Genomic DNA, 7,678 nt, shown 5'->3' with positions numbered 1-7,678 from the left:
AAAAAAAAAAAAGATTTTATTTATTTGAGAGAGTGCAAGAGCACGAGCAAGAGAGACAGCGAGAGAGCGAGCGAGGTGAGGAACAGTGGGAGAAGCAGGTCCTCTGCTGAGCAGGGAGCCTGACGTGGGGCTCGATCCCAGGACTCTGGGATCATGACCTGAACCGAAGGCAGCTGCTTAACCGACTGAGCCACCCAGGTGCCCCTATTCAGTACTTTTTTAAGCTTAGTAGTAAAAGCCAAATAAGTCCTATTTTGCAAAATTCAACAAATATTAAGCAAACTACATTTAAATTGTCTGTGGATATAAGAAACTGGACAAGGCAGGGGCACCTAGGTGGCTCAGTCTGTTAAGCATCTGCCTCCAGCTCGGGTCATGATCTTAGGGTCCTGGGATTGAGCCCTGCGTCGGGTTCCCTACTTAGTGGGGAGTCTGTTTTTCTCTCCCCCTTTCCTTCTGCACCCCACCCCTCGTGCTCACTGTCTCTCAAATGGATAAGATCTTAAAAACTAAAAATAAAAAAGAAAGTGGACAATGCAGAAGAAATAATTAAACAAAACCTACATACATGTGGTGACTAGGCAAATATTCTCCATTTTGATTTAGGTTAAATGCAGAAACGTTTGTATTCAGTAATCATACCGCTATAAGAGAATTAATATGATAGAGATCTGGATTTTTCCCCACAAAGGAGATTTGGGAGATTATATTTACATGTAGAATTAGTCATTTGGTGTTATTGGTAAAGGTGTTATTCTCCCATTAATTAAAAAAAAAAATTACAAATGATTTAAAGAAGAGCTATGAAAAATAAGAAACGTTATATATTTTCTTCAAAAAATAAAGTTAAAATTATACACTTGCATCTGATCAAACTGTACATAGATGAAACAATTTTAAAGTATTGTTATTGTACAATTCATTGTCATTTCTGTTCCTCAAAAATTTTTAAAAGATTTTATCTATTTTTTTTTTTAAGATATTATTTATTCATTTGAGACACACATAGAGAGAGCATGAGTAGGGAGAGAGGCAGAGGGAGAGGGAGAAGCAGACTCCCCGCTGAGCCAGGAGCCCTAAGTGGGGCTCGATCCCAGGACCCTGGGATCATGACCTGAGCCAAAGGCAGACGCTTAACCACCTGAGCCACCCAGGCGCCCCAAGATTTTATTTTTTAGAGAGAGCAAGAGCACGCCCACACGAGCAGGGGGAGGGGGAAAGGGAGAGAGAAAATCCCAAGCTGACTTCCTGCTGAGCACAGAGCCTGACCCTGAGCTCAACCTCACAACTCTGAGATCATGACCTGAGCTGAAATCAAGAGTCAGAAGCTTAACTGACTGAGCCACCCCAGGTGTCCCCAAATTTTAAGTTTTTAAAGAGCAAGTTAAGGTTACCATTTTTCATAGCAAAAGTCATGTACTTTTATATCATCAATAAAATCTAGCGATTATGATATTTTGAGTTTCAGTAATATATTATTTATCCAAAGTCTTAAAAATAAAAATGGATAAATGAAATATATTAGCTACCTCATTTTGGTCAAGTGTCAACCTCTTTTCCAAATACCTAGCTAGGAGATTTCCTTCGTCTTATCTAGTTGTGGGTAGAGGTGCAAATGAGAGTAAAACTGCTGAAAGGCAAAGAGAAAGAGGAGATGCACAAGAATAAATAAGAGCCCCTAATGAATTTTAATCTATTACTGTTTCCATAAATCTTTCCTTATTCTAATAATGCCTTATTCTCAAGTAAAAATCTGACATGAATATTTAACAAACACATTAACGAGTTATTTGGTCTCTTACCAACTTGCTTAGAACACAGACACTTTTCTGAACGGTCTCTCTGGTGATATCTGCTTGCCGTACTTTCAATGCCTATGTAAACAGTCATCATTAGAAATATTGCATAGAAATATTTAAAAATTATCTTTCAATATAAAAATAGCAGTGAGACAGAAAAAATTTCTTACATTTAGTTAAACTCCAAATTTATTGAGAATCTCAGAAAATATTTATTGAATGAGTCAGCCAGGAAACTTTGTGCCAGAATCTGGTAGGTACTAGGAATGTAACCATGAGAGATAATCCCTACTCTCAAGGAATTTACTGTATGATGGAGAATACTTTATGTGTAAGTTGCCACACCCATAATGCAAATCAAATGTCCTTGATTCTCTTTTGAAAATGGGCATCCTTTCAGAGACTACTGTTCCTGGTGAGAAGGGGCTAGTTTAAAACTCCCAAGACAGAAGAACTGGCAACAGTTTTGTTAAGGTGGTTCTATGCTGCCTGGAGTTTATCCTGGCAAAATAGTATTGTAGACCAGCCCTGAGCCATAACTCATGCCTTGATGATTCTGAGGATGACTACATGAGATGTCTATAGTTCTCTGCTAGTAAGGAACAAGCGTTCATTTGATCAACCTCAGATAATTCTGTGAAGAAAGTAAGAACTATTCTTCCCCTCTGTAGTGTACTGCCTGACATCTCTTTGGACCTGTCTTAAGGACCAAGGGGCCTCAGTGCCTTCAAATGACTGATGACTGACGACCAGTCATTAAACTAAGTCAAGAATAGAGCCTTCCTTCAATCTGTTTTCTACCTCTCTGCCTTGATTGGATTCATCTATCAGGTCTCACTTTCATTCAAAGGGAATCAGTCTTTTTCCTACGTTCTAGGTCCTTTGGATACCTATCTTATCCCTCTGGTTATCAGGTAAGGATAGAAAAATTTGGAGAAAATGGCAACCTCAATATACTATGGAGTGGGTCAGACCCAAGGGGTGAGGAAGACAGGCAGTATGAAATGCCATTTAAAGGCTCTGCAGAGCACGACAACTGTTGTTAATGTTGACAGCTTTGGAGAATTTTACTAGTGTTTACACAACCTAGAGGGGATAAGAGTAAAAGGAACAGATTTCCAAGAAAGTGGTGGGGGCAACTCAGTTCATCTCATAGAAATGTACATTAAGGGTAACAGTAATATGAAGCAATCAAATGTACAAAGCTATCAGGCTAACTCTTACTCTCAGGTTTATCTCTATCTTTAAATTCAGATATTCATTCTGTAAATATTTACTAGGTGTGTCCTATATTCCAGGCCCTGTGCATGAAGGGCTGTTTCAAGTAGTTAACTACTTTGGGTATGGTGGAATTTGTACCTGCAGTTTACTTTGAAATGGTTCAGGGAAAAATACAGACACACACACAAAGCTGACATTTGTTGAATCTAGACAGTGGGCATATAGGTGTTCATCATACAATTCTTTTATCTGCATGTTTGAAATGGTCATTAAAAAGAGCTAATGAAAATTTTAAAAGATTAACTTAATTATTCACCTGAGGAAGCTTTTAAAACTTATAATTGCCTAGGCCCTACTCCCAGAGATTCAATTTAGTCACAGCAAAAGGAAAGGCCAGGAATGTATTTAAAGGAAGGAATGGAATGGAATGGAATGGAATGGAAAGGGGAAAGGAGAGGAAAAGAGAGGAAAGGAGAGGAAAGGAAAGGAAAGTCTCCAAGTAATTCTGGTTAAAAATCACTGTTTTAGAGCAGTGGTTTGCAATCTTGGCTACATATTGGAATCACCCGAGGAGCTTTTAAAACTCCTGAGAACCAGAACATTAAATCAGAATCTCTGGGGTTGGGACCCAGGCCTTTCTAGTATTTAAAGCTCTCCAGGTGACTCCAATGTATAGCTGAAGTTGAGAAACACTCACTACTTTAGAGTACTAATGATGTCATGATAGGCAAGAGATTTTTACTCAGAGTGTCTTCACCACAAAAAAACCAGTGCTGCTCAGAAGCAAACCATATGAAAGAGGAAGCTACCCATCTTGGCTTATGTGAATTTATTAACTAGAGTTATTATAGTAATTCAGGAATTAAGCTGGCAGGTAATTTAAGAATTAACAAAATCTTAGTTGTAGATAATTAAGATAACGTGCAAGTATTTCAAAACTACAAGTACTATCCCCTAATTCTAAACAGCTGCTTTAAGAACAACATACATTATCACTTCATTTTTCTAAATTATATACCAAACACTAGAAAAAGAAAATTCAAGGACACTATAAAGTTTAAATACAGTATTTTGAAGACAAATGGATAATTTAGGTATCACTATATAAAATCAATGGACAAAATATTTTATGGTAATTATAGTTACCCATGTCAACTTACAAAAACATTCATGTGAATAAACTGGTACTATTGGGAAAATAACTGCAAATTGTTTATAAAAATCTAAAATAATACCAGTGTTTTTTGTTGTTGTTCACTGTAACTACCATACCTTGGCTTCAATCTGTCGATAACAGGAGATACCATACACTGTGGCTCCGTTTCCATTTCTGGGTGGCAAGTGAAAAAACACCGTATCTAAGAGATACACAGAAAAATGTAAATACCAAAGTGAATTACCCTTATTAATAAATAATGTAAACTGAAGTATTATAATACAGTTAATTACAACCAAAATGATGATGTAACAAGGAACCCACGTCATACCTACTTCTAGCATCACAACCACTGGTTTCTTAGAATCCATCTTACTGCCTTACCATGTACATTCATTCATGCACATTCTCAAAAAGCCCAAGGGGCTGAATTATAACAGGTTAAAATTGAAACTACAATCACTTATCTCAGAAAATACTTAATCAAACCATAAGAGACTCTTAATCACAGGAAACAAACTGAGGGTTGCTGGAGGGGAGCCGGGTGGGGGGATGGGGTAACTGGGTGATGGACATTAAGGAGGGTACGTGATATAATGAACACTCGGTATAAGACTGATGAGTCACTGACCTTTACCTCTGAAACGAATAATACATGTTAATTAACTGAATTTAAATTTAAAAAATTAAAAAAAGGAAAATATTTTATTTCAGATTAAAAGAGGTAGAGAATCATACAAACAAAAGGTAACACATGAATCTTGGATAGATCCAAGAAATTCTTGGAATAACTGGAGAAATTTGAACATAGATTAGATATTAGATATATTCAAATTACTGTTAAATCTCTTAGCTGTCATAATGGTACTGGAAGTTATCCTGAGGAATAATCTTACTCTTAGGAGTGCATGCTGAAGTATTTAGAGGTAAACTGTCATAGTGTCTACAACATGGTTTTAGACTTTCAAATTGGAGAGGCAAAACTGTACACACACATAAATATAAAGAAAATTTGTGGGATATTCACTATACTATTCTTTCAACTTTTCTGTATGTTTAAAAGCTTTCAGGGGCGCCTGGGTGGCTCAGTCGTTAAGTGTCTGCCTTCGGCTCAGGTCATGATCCCAGGGTCCTGGGATCGAGTCCCGCATTGGGCTCCCTGCTCCGCGGGAAGCCTGCTTCTCCCTCTCCCACTCCCCCTGCTTGTGTTCCCTCTCTCGCTATCTCTCTCTCTGTCAAATAAATAAATAAAATCTTAAAAAAAAAAAAAAGCTTTCATAATAAAAAAGTTAGGAAGAAAAGGTTTGCAAGGTTAAAAATAATGTGTTTAAATTTTACACTAAACTGCATAGTAACATTTGCTTCATTTCATATGAAAATTATTAAGTATAAGGAAAAGAGGTAATTAAACCAAGTTTAATCTGGTGTTTTGGTAGAGTCCATGCCATAATAAAACGTCCTTTGTTGAGCCAAAGCACTCATTTATAGGGTCATAGGAGACTCAGTAGTAATTCAGCATTGCTTTTTCTCTGAGGGTGTTATCATGTTCCTCTTATATGCAAACTTTTTTTACACCCGACATGGGGCTTGAACTTACAACCCTAAGATCAAGAGTCTCACGCTCTACCAACTAAGCCAGCCAGCCACCCCTTACATGTAAACTTTTAAGCAGAGCACTGCAAGAGCAGTGGCTCCAGGGGTGGAGAAGCAATCCCAGGTGGGCATTGGAGTACTAACCTAGTAAGTTTGCAGCTAGAGCCCTAGTCAATTGGTAGCCAGTACAGGTAAGCCCTTTAGTTTCCCTCCGAGAGGAGCCTGAGGTATGAATGTAGGAAGTGCTACCAGCAGCAGATGTCCTAATCTGGCCACTTACTTTGGCCAGGACTCCTGGCAAAAGAGTGGCCAACGTTCACTAATATTACCAACATAAGCCCAGCACTCCTCTGGAAATCTTCCAGTGCATGACTAGTCATCCCCAAACAAGCATTTAAAATATTTTATGAATAGTCACAAGAAGCCAAAGGCCTTTGATTTACCAAAATACTTAGAATCTAAGATGTCTTGGTAAATTAAAAAAAAAAAAAAAGCATCTACTAATTGTTCCATTGTTTACATACCTTCCTGGTAGTTGTGTGCACCATCTGGTAAGGCAAGGAAGGGCAGATACTTCCATTCTTCAGGTAAAGTGTGGCTGTCGTGTCCATCTCCTGGAATCAGGGGCGGGTAAGAGAATTCAACCTAAAATAGTAAGCAATGTTAGCCAAAAGGTTTTACCATGATCAAAGGGAGCATTTTGCCTATCAGGATAGGCAAAAATACTGTAAAAACACTTTTTTTAAAAAAAGATTTTATTTATTTATTTGACAGAGAGAGAGACACAGCGAGAGAGGGAACACAGCAGAGGGAGTGGGAGAGGGAGAAGCAGGCTTCCCGCGGAGCAGGGAGCCCGATGCGGGGCTCGATCCCAGGACCCTGGGATCATGACCTGAACTGAAGGCAGATGCTTAACGACTGAGCCACCCAGGCGCGCCACAAAAATACTTTTTTTAAGAAAGATTTTTTTTTATTTGAGAGAGCGCAATTGAGAGCATGCGCAAGTGGGGGGAGGGGCAGAGGGAGAAGAAGGAAGAATTAAATGCATGGGACTTGGATTATCATATTGACTTACAAGTTCTAGGTGATTTACATTTAATTTTCTTCCAAAATACATTCATGCAGGAATTTATACTGTAATAGTAATAATATACAGTTGCTCCTTGAACACAGTTTTCAACCACATAGGCCCACATATAGGTAAATTTTAATACAGTACAGTATGTAATGTATTTTCTCTTCTGTATGATTTTAACATTTTCTTTAGCTTACTTTATTGTAAGAATACAGTATATGATACAAATAACATCCAAAATATGTATTAATCAACTGTTCATGTTATCAGTGAGGCTTCCAGTCAACAGGCTATTAGTAAAGTTTTGGGGGAGTCAAAAATTATACATGCCATCTCTAACCCCCACATTGTTCGAGGGTCAACTGTATACACTAAAGTTGGAATCTGAGATTAAGAATCACTTTTAGATCCTACCTTTAATGTGGAGAGATATGAGGCTCATCTTCCCACACCTCAATGGAATGAATCAAGCTGCCACTTGAGTCACATGAGAATTATAAAAGGGCTTTTTTTTTTAAAGATTTTATTTATTTATTTGAGAGAGAGAATGAGATAGAGAGAGAGCATGAGAGGGGGGAAGGTCAGAGGGAGAAGCAGACTCCCTGATGCGGGACTCGAACCCGGGACTCCAGGATCATGACCCGAGCCGAAGGCAGTCGCTTAACCAACTGAGCCACCCAGGCACCCTATAAAAGGGCTTTAAAAATGATTTTTTGAATAGGTGACCTAGTTCCATATTTACAATCTTTAAAGATACTAAGAAGGACTATACACTAAGAAGACTCCCTCTCACCCTTGACACTACCACTCTGGCCACCCAGTCATCTTCCTGCC

The 7,678-nt window shown here is 38.3% G+C and overlaps 1 long non-coding RNA gene across 1 annotated transcript; it reads right to left on the bottom strand.

Moving 5' to 3' along the window:
* Positions 1-33: 33 nt before the first annotated feature.
* On the bottom strand, positions 34-7,391 carry LOC145719911 (uncharacterized). The gene is made up of 3 exons (XR_014142678.1): positions 6,294-7,391; positions 4,293-4,378; positions 34-1,874 (listed from the first exon to the last, which is right to left on the bottom strand). It is a non-coding gene; the product is annotated as an uncharacterized LOC145719911 (long non-coding RNA).
* Between the last annotated feature and the right edge of the window lie 287 nt (positions 7,392-7,678).

The sequence above is a fragment of the Leptonychotes weddellii genome, unplaced genomic scaffold (assembly GCF_054177405.1).
Source record: "Leptonychotes weddellii isolate Sample4059 unplaced genomic scaffold, ASM5417740v2 HiC_scaffold_8212, whole genome shotgun sequence".
Classification (NCBI taxonomy): domain Eukaryota; kingdom Metazoa; phylum Chordata; class Mammalia; order Carnivora; family Phocidae; genus Leptonychotes; species Leptonychotes weddellii.
Note: the sequence above shows the minus strand (reverse complement) of the source record. Positions and strands in the feature narration are given on the sequence as shown.